At 51.2% G+C, this 9,477-nt stretch overlaps 1 long non-coding RNA gene across 1 annotated transcript; it reads right to left on the bottom strand.

The window, feature by feature from the left end:
• Positions 1-4,044: 4,044 nt before the first annotated feature.
• On the bottom strand, positions 4,045-7,472 carry LOC115291036. Its single transcript, XR_003908374.1, has 2 exons — positions 7,321-7,472; positions 4,045-4,357 (listed from the first exon to the last, which is right to left on the bottom strand). It is a non-coding gene; the product is annotated as an uncharacterized LOC115291036 (long non-coding RNA).
• Positions 7,473-9,477: the final 2,005 nt, after the last annotated feature.

The following is a 9,477-nucleotide window of genomic DNA, read 5'->3' as shown; positions in this document are numbered from 1 at the left end:
CGCGAGGGATGTCTCCTCTAGCTTACCCTCGCCAGCTTCTCACCTTCCAAGTGTAAACGCGAAAACAATACGAGTAAAACCCAATCGGGGGGAGCTAGGACCCGCCGGGAGCCCCAGTGTGCGGGAGACGGGAATCAGGACGAGCCCGACACAAGCAGAGCGGCTCCGGGCATCCTCACGCCGATCCCTCGGGGCGGCTTCGGATAGCCGGCACAAGCCCGCGGTACTCACCCGCGACGCTCGTCCCGGATCTCCGCGACGCGGCCGGGGACAATGCGGGGACGCCGGGCTCCAGGGGCTGCAGGCGCCGAGGCGTTCGCGGCGCTGCAGAGCTGAGCGCCCGACGGCGGCGGCGCTGCTCGGCCCGGCAGCACTCCGGCCCGCTCGCCGTCTGCCAATGGGAACTGTCAGGACGCCTCCGCCGGCGGCCTCGTGGGCGGGGCCACGGGAGCCCGTGGGAAACCGAGCCCCGATTGGGCCGCCTGACAATCGCTCCGCCTCCAGACGGCCAATCAGAGACGGCGGACAGAGGAGCGGGGCGTTCGGAGTTGGGCTGAAGAGTGACAACAGGAGCACGCTGGGTACCCGAGCTGCATCCTGGCCGGCGGCGCCAAGCTGGAAGGATCCGGGCGCCGCGGGCTCCGGCGATGCCACCCCACGAGGGTCCGGCGGCGCAGCCTTGGGAGAGAGGGAGAAGGCAGCAGAGGCGCGGCGGGCTGGGAAACCGCGAGGGAGCCCCTAACAAAGCAGCTTTGGGAGGGCCGAGCGGCCTCCGCCTCCTCCGGCTATAGGTCGGCGAGACTGCCTGTCACTCTGCATAGGTGGAGGTGGCCAATGACGTACAGAGAAGGAGCTCGAGTTGGCGCGCGCGCGCGGCTCGGCATCAGTGGGATTGGTCGGAGGTAAAGGATTTTCCTGCCACCTTAGGCTGAGAGGAAAGGGGAACGGAACGGGGGAGGGGAAGAGCCAAAAAACGTACCTGCGCCACGTGGTCTGGCTTGGGAGGCGTGTGTCTGGCTCTAGGGGGAGACAGGAACTTTTTTACGAGAGGCCGAAAAAACCCTAACGTAATGCCTCCCTGTGGATGCTGGGGGATGTGAGCGCCAACCGAGCTGCAGGTGAGGCCCCGTGGCCACAACCGAATCCCGGGGAGTCCCGGGATGGCTCACCTTGCCCGGCGCGTGAACTTAAAATCACAGCGTGGGGCGTGGGCCTTACGTTCACCCCCTGGGCAGAGTACGTGACTCGGGCTAGGTTCACACGGACCTCTCGCTACCTTCTGTACAATCCGGAAAAGGACGCGAGCAGTTTACCTTTCGCGAGGTTCTGAGCTACACCGAAGCAGGGACGCTGACCGTAGAGACTCTAAGGAAGCTTTCGCCACACTGGGCCAGTGCTTCCTCCTCACTCTAGAGCCTTGGACTTGACCATTAAGAACAAAGGCTGGGGTGAATATTCTCTACAGCCCGAGGGGTGGGAAGGCCTGGGCGCCCGGGGTTATCTGGTTGAAAACAAAAGGAACCGCCAAAGGAATTGCCAGTGTCCTAGAGGGTAAACCTGAACTGGAAAAGGAGAAATCATCCTTGACTTCTCCCTCCTCCTTCTCGTCTCGGTTCTTGCCCACCTCCCACATCCATGCCCTCCTCCGGTTTTCTCTCACCCGACCACATGTCTTTCTGCCCCCACCCTCCTGAAATCTATTCTCCCCTCTGCGGAATCATCCTTCCAAACTGAAAAATCGCATTTTGCTCCCTCACCATTGGGTTCTTCCCTTCCGCCCCCAGAATACCCACCCCTCCCGCACTTAACTAGCTCCTACCCATTCTTCAGAACCCAGATTTGCAGGCAATACATTCGTGCAGTAAACATTTGCCGAATTCCAGCCTGCAGCAGACAGCCTTGTAGACACCCTGACAACCTCCTGCATCCAGTCAAACTTAGAGACCCACATCCCCGCCTCCCACAGTGCTCCCCCTCGCCTTGTGGTACCTGGGCTGAAACTGCCAGTTAAGTATGTCCTCGGCCACCAGCATGGCCACCAGCACAGCACTCCGTTCCATCCAGAATCATCTGTCTTGTCCGCTGCTGTTTCCCAGTGCCTAGCACAGTACGTGGCATATTTGGGGCACTCAAAAATATCCAATCAATAAATATAGATGAGCTATAATTAGAGGGAAGAGCTTTGAAGATCAGAAGTGCTTCTAAAGCATAAGTTTTGAGTATAGTTAGGGTAGTAGACTGAAGACTGATAGGACCACCAGATGCCTTGATGGGCGTTGCAGGGAGGTTTCTGAGTGAAATTTGTGAGATTTTCTAAAAGACACCCTTTCAGAAAACTACCTTCATCTCAGCAAATATCTTGCCCGATCTTCTCAATGGAGAATCATTCCTTGGTGAAGCTTTCATCCTAGGAGAATGAGCAATTTCCTTTTTTGTTTGTTTGTTTGTTTGTTTTGTTTTGTTTCTTTTTGAGAGAGAGAAAGAGTGCAAGCAGGAGGGGCAGAGAGATGGACATACACAGACTCTGAAGCAGGCTCCAGGCTCTGGGCTGTCAGCATGGAGCTCAACGCAGGGCTCGAACTCAGGAGCCCCGAGATCATGACCTGAGCTGAAGTCAGATGGTTGACTGAGCCACCCAGGTGCCCCAAGACTCATTTCTTAAGTGGTTATAAGCCGTCATATTGGAAGAAGAATATATACATACACATATATATGAGTTCAGCGTTTTTCCCAAAGTATGTTCAAAAGTGCCTTTGGCTATTCTCCAGCCAGCCTGCCTACTCTCAAATCGTAGCCCATCATTTTCTAGCTGTGACCTTGGGAAATTTACTGGAGACCCCTGTGCCTCAGTTTGCTCATCTTTATAATGGAGATGTTAACAGTGCCCACCACATAGGGTTGGGATGAGGATGCATGAGTTAATATCAGTCATGAGCTTCGAAGAGTGCCTGGCATGTGGTAACACTATTATGGAATAAACATCTTCCACTGGACCCGAGTCCGCGGCAGGTTACTGCATTTAGGCTTTCCTGGAAGTAAGCAGTTACATCTCTCTTCTCTGCCTCACTCCAGGCTGCTGCCTGTTGTTAAGGAGGTACCATTGTTGCTAGGTGATCTTCCCAACGAATCCAGAGTGGCCATCTGACAGCCTTGGGCATAGCTCTTGCTGCTCCTAAGAAATCTGAAAAGCAGTTAAGAGAACTCAGGAGTTAGGCTGGCTGGTTTGGATCCAAGCTCCACCACTTTCCAGCTCGGAAGTCTCGAGCAGGTCACTTAGTCTTTTGTGAGCCTCACTTTTCTCATTCCATAAAATAGGAGGGACCACCTAACCCATAGGATGTTGCGGGGATTAAGAAAAGGCCGTACACAGGGGCACCCAGGTGGCTCAGCTGGTTAAACAGCTGATTCTTGATTTCCGCTCAGGTCATGATCTCACGGTTCGTGGGATCGAGCCCATGTCAGGCTCTGTGCAGACAGCGCAGAACCCATTTGGGATTCTCTCTCTGCCCCTTCCCTACTTTCTCTCTCTCTCTGTCTCTTTCTCAAAATAAATAAATAACCATGAAAAAAAAATTTTAAAGGTCACACACAGCACATGGCATACACAGAAAAGTTACCTATTGGGTTTAGCTAAGTTAACGAAACACTCTGAGTCACAGTGTCCTCATCTTTAAAATGGAATAATGAGGGGTCCCTGGGTGGCTCAGTCGGTTGAGTGTCTGACTTTGGCTCAGGTCATGATCTCGCAGTTTGTGGGTTCGAGCCCCACGTCAGGCTCTGTGCTGACAGCTCAGAGCCTGGAGCCTGCTTCGGATTCTGTGTCTTCCCTTCTCTCTGCCTCTCTCCTGCTCATGCTCTGTCTCTCTCTGTTTCTCAATAATAAATAAATGTTAAAAAAATTTTTTAATGGAATAATAAGGGGCACTTGGGTGGCTCAGTGGGTAGAGCATGCAACTCTTGATCTCAAGATCATGAGTTCAAGCCCCCCATGGAGCATAGGAATACTTTTTAAAAGGAAGGAAGGGAAAAAAGAAAACACAATGATGACATTTCATGTGTTTGAAAGCTCTGAAAGAGATGATATGAGAAAAGCTTTGTTCTTTCCATAAAAGGGAGATGGATCCAGAGAAAACCGCCATTTGGGCTCTTGCCGTGGTTCACTCTCTCTCTCTGAGCTCCACCTACATCAACACACTCAGAGTCTGCTCAGGACCCGGGAGCCCCTCCCACAATCACTGAGGTTAACAGAATTAAGCTCATCCAGCCTTCGGGTACGTTTCTTGACCTCAAAAACCTGAAACACCACTGTAGGTCTCTGCTCTTTCCTTGCTTCACACATTTAGCTTGCTGCTTCACCCTGTGGCAAAGAGAATGGGGCGTTTTGATTAAAACACAGACAAATGCCATCTGGCAGAGTATTCTGGCATCCCATCTCCTGAGGGCACTGTTGACATCTCGGGAAAACATAGCATTGGCATTAAGGGAAAACACGGAGTGGTCAAAGGCGGAATTAAGGGTTTAGGACAAGAGAACCAGAAGACATTACATTTCTAGTACGTGACCTCAACGCCAACCACAAGTTGACTTTTCGTCCCTGCTGTTTATTGAAAGCCTCACAAAGTATAAATGTGCGTAAGTCACAAGTGGCCCTCCCTAGTAAGGCTACCCCGGGGAGATGCGCCCAGGTCCTTACTCCCAGAAGCCTCTGTTGCTGACCTGGTCTTCCAGTTGGACAGGGGCTCCCTAGGGGCAAAGCAGGGGTTTGTGGGCAATGCTACTGTAATCCTCATCTCCCAGATGGCTCTCAGAATAGACCCTGGCACAGAGAAAGCACTCCATAAATGCTCATGGAATGAATGAAGTTGACCTTCTTGAATTCCCTGTGACAGGGACTTTTAGCATTTACTTTCTTTTTTGTCACTTAGATGTGAACACTCTCTTTAGCAAAGACTGAAAGGCAGAGGCACCCTTGGTGGCTCAGTCGGTTAAGCATCTGACCTCAATTCAGGTCATAATCTCCTGGTTTGTGAATTTGAGCCCCGCATCAGGAGTCTGCTTCAGATTCTGTCTCTTCTCTCTGTCCCTCCCCCACGTGTGCTCTGTCCCTCTCTCTCAAAAATAAATAAACACTAGGGTGCCTGGGTGGCTCAGTCATTCAAGCATCTGACTTCAGCTCAGGTCATGATCTCACAGTTCGTGGGTTCAAGCCCCACGTCGGGCTCTGCTGACAGCTAGCTCAGAGCCTGGAGCCTGCTTCGGATTCTGTGTCTGCCTCTCTCTCTGACCCTCCCCTGCTCACACTGCCTCTCTCTGTCTCTCAATAAATAAAAAAATTTTTAAAAATTAAATAAATAAACATTAAAACTTAAAAAAAAAAAAGGAAAACAGAACGCGAGGCAGCTCATGAGAACATCTGCCCCAGTAGGGCTTCCTTCGTGGTAGAGAGAGCAGCCCACTGTAGTTTTGTCTCCAAGGAAATTTCAGCTCCCGGAGGGCATGCCTGGCGTTCCTGGGGTTTGTACACTGTGCGTGTTCAATAAATGTTTCCTCCAGAAGCACTCGCTGGTTGAGTTCTCATGTACTCAGGTCCCACCAGGAGACAGAGGAGAATTGGGTTTGCCAAAGCAGCTGTTGATCAGTTTGTTCTAGATTCATCCTCAGTCTCTTGCCAAGATCCCCTTTGCCCCACTAACCCCCTTTAGACAGGGCTAAGATCTAAGATGGGAAGGTTCTGGGGCACCTGGTGGCTCAGTCGGTCAGGTGTCCAACTCTTGATTTCGGCTCAGGTGATGGTCTTGCAGGTCCGTGGCACCCAGCTCTGCACTGACAGCACAGAGCCTGCTTGGGATTCTCGGTCTTCCTCCATCCCTGCCTCTCTGCTGTCCACACATGGGCACACTTTCCCTTTCTCTCAAAAAAATCAACTTTTTTTTTTTTTAACCTTTCTGAGCTTTTCTCTAACCAACCAGGTTACTATTGAATTCCAACTACCTGACAGAGAAGGTAATGGGCACCTGGGTGGCTCAGTGGGTTAGGCCACCCACTGCGGCTCGGGTCATGATCTTGTGGTCTGTGAGTTCGAGCTCCGCGTCGGGCTTGTGCTGACAGCTCGGAACCTAGAGCCTGCTTTGGATTCTGTGTCTCCCTCTCTCTCTCTCTCTGCCCCTCCCCAATTTGTGCTCTGTCTCTTTCTCTCAAAAATAAATAAATGTTTAAAAAATATTTTAAAAAATGATTCAGAGAAGTAAAACCTCTGCCTCTGGATCTGGTAAGCCACGGTTGGGCTGTTTTTCCTCTGCGGCACAGGCCTCGAGAGCCTTGCTGTGATTCGGACACAGAGCTGGTAGACCGACCCCTTCAAAACCCGGCCCAGGGATTTCCAAGAGCCCCAGCTTTTGGACTGCCAACCCCCGACCCCGTCCAGAGAGCACAGACTTAAATAGGACCGTAACTCTGCCCACGGCTAGCACAGGACTGACAAGTGGCATAACAATGATATAAACTGGCTTACTTTATAAATCTCTGGGATGACAAGTGAAGGGTGATGAACGCACTATTTCACTGAATGTGAGAAGGTTTTGGGGGCGTCTGGCTGGCTCAGTCAGGAGAGCATGCCACTCTTGATCTCGGGGTGGTGAGTCTGAGCCCCACGTTGGAGCTAGAGATTATTTAAAAATTTGTTTTAAATTAAGTAATTGCTACACCCGACGTGAGGCTCTGAGCTGTTAGCACAGAGCTTGGAACCTGTCTTCGGATTCTGTGTCTCCTCTTTCTCTGCCCCTCCCCTGCTCACGCTGTCTCTCTCTCAGTCTCAAAAATAAATAAAAACCAAAAAAAAATTTTTAATTAGAATTTAAGAGGGTTGCTTGAGTGGCTCAGTCAGTTAAGCATCTGACTTCGGCTCAGGTCATGATCTCACGGTTCGTGGATTCGAGCCCTGCATCAGGCTCTGTGCTGACAGCTAGCTCAGATTCTGTGTCTCCCTCTCTCTCTCTGACCCTCCCCTGGTCGTGCTGTCTCTCTCTCTCTCTCAAAAATAAATAAATAAATAAATAAACATAAAAAATAAAACCAACTTCCTAGGGGGTGCCTGGGTGGCTTGGTATGTAGCATCCAACTCTTGATTTAGGCTCAGGTCATGATCTCTCGGTTTTGTGAGTTGAAGCCCCACATCAGGCATGGAGCCTGCTTGGGATTCTCTCTCTCTCCTTCTCTCTGCCCTTGCTGTCTCTCTCTCTTATTTATAAATAAATAAGCCTTAAAGCAAATTAAAAAAAAAACTTCCTGATAAAAGAATCAGTTTAATCAATGTTTTCTTACCTGAGGTGACATGTTGAAAGCAGGGTGAAAGAGGGTCCAGAAAAGGACAGAGGAAGCCGGGACATTTCCCCAGCTGTGACGAGCCTTCAGTCCTGGAGAAAAGAGGCGGAGGCCTCAGTATGCAGACCAACATCCCAACCAATGCATAGACATTCAAGGTCAAAGAGGCAGGGCCAGGCCGGCCAGGCCGCATCACAGTGGGGGGTGGGGGGGAATAGCCCTCCCTCCTCTGTGCACTGTGCTTGGTTGCATTTTATTTTCTGTGTTTTCACTGAAATGGCAGTTTGTGGAGAAACTCTCCCACTTGGCTGTGAACGGGCTCTGAGCAACATCAACACTTCCTGCAGAATTGGCAGAGAGGCCCTGTGGAATATTTCAGAAACTTCAAGGCAAAGGGACAAACAAACAACCAAAAAAAAAAAATCCTTCACAATGTGTTTTAAGGCAAAAGAGCTGGGAATCAAAAACAATGCCCAGGAATGCATCCGTGGGGTCTAAAACCAACCTAAAATTATGTTTTCCGCCTCGGCCCCCCCGAGCTGATTGTTAATCCACCAACAGGGGCAAGAACAGAATGGCTACAAACCAGGACTACGGCATGGTCCTGGGTCTCTGGAATGTTCTACCAGGTCTCAGCCTAATGGACCCCCTCTACCCCTTTGCCTCTTTTTGTTATAATTGACACACATGTTATGCTGGTTTCGGGTGTGCAATGTAGTGATCCGACGCTTCCGTCGTCATGCTGCGCCCGCCGTGCATGTGGCTGCCGCCTGTCCCCATCCCATGCACCACTGACGCCACCCCCTGCTGTGCGTTTGCACCTCTGCCTTCACTCATACACCTGCTGGCCGGGGGGAAGGTGACAGCAGATGCCGGCTGCCTTGTTCCCGCCCACCCCTGCCAGCACCTGGCCGGAACATGCCAGAACACGCTAGGGCTCTCCCACGTGCCCCACACTATCCATTTAGTTTCAATTCCACTCGAGTGCCACCCTCCCCCCGTCTGACAGAATGGTATGGAAACGGCTGGAAGGTAGCCATGCTGCCTCAGCAAAACAATGAGTAGCCTCAGAAGAAGCTTTGCCAGGCAGCAAACGGGCGCAGAGAAGCCACAGCAATACGCCTCTCTTCTTGGAATAAGGTGACAGCCCATCTTCTCTCTATGAACCTGGAGACACTGCCCCACACACGCCCACAGATGCACATGCATACGTGCATGCACACACATTCTCTGGAGAAGCAGTAAAGATAGGGAGGCCAGCGGTGAAAACAGGAATGACTGTGCCCTGACTCAAACCTTGCTCTGTTCCTTACCTTGAGGAAGTTCAGTTAACGTCTCTGTGCTTAGTCGCCCTTGTATTATCTCAGGCCGCTGTAATAGGGGCCTACACACTGGGTAGCTTAAATATTTACCAAAAAAAAAATATTTAATGCTTATTTTTGAAACAGAGAGAGCAAGTGGGGGAGGGACAGAAGAGAGAGGGAGACACAGAATCTGAAGCAGGCTCGAGACTGAGCTGTCAGCACAGACTAACGCAGGGCTTGAACCCACCAACCGTGAGATCATGATCTGAGCCAAAGTCGGACACTTAGCCGACTGAGCCACCCAGGCGCCCCATCCTGCCTTTCTGATGTCCCCCATCTGCTTCCAAACTTGTTCCCCAACTGCCCAAAATGACCCAGGGCTCCCCAGCCAGCCTCTTGTCTCCTCCACCATCGGCCTGGAGTACCTCCTTGTGTCCCATTTCTCTCGGTCCTATATGATCTTGCCCTCCATTCAAGGTCAGGCTGGACCACTATGTCCTCTGAGGGACCCCCTTCTTCCTTACGGCCACTGATCACCTGCCAAGTGGGAGGCTTTACCTTATGCAGTTTCTGATTTGACTTTTCATTTCATATTCCCATCAACTTTTCAAACCGTGTCCTCTAACTTCCACTTAAAAGATAAAGAGATTGAGTGACTTGCCCCAGGTCAGAGTACTAATGAGTGATTCTCCCAGAAGGAGGCCTCTGATTTTTTTTATGTTTATTTATTACTGAGACAGAAACAGGGTATGAATGGGGGAGGGGCAGACAGAGAGGGAGATACAGGATCTGAAAGAGGCTCCAAGCTCTGAGCTGTCAGCACAGAGCCAGGGTGGGGCTCAAACCCAGAAAC

This window comes from Suricata suricatta, chromosome 5 (genome assembly GCF_006229205.1).
Source record: "Suricata suricatta isolate VVHF042 chromosome 5, meerkat_22Aug2017_6uvM2_HiC, whole genome shotgun sequence".
NCBI classification, from domain to species: domain Eukaryota; kingdom Metazoa; phylum Chordata; class Mammalia; order Carnivora; family Herpestidae; genus Suricata; species Suricata suricatta.
This window is presented reverse-complemented; position numbering and strand designations above follow the sequence as displayed.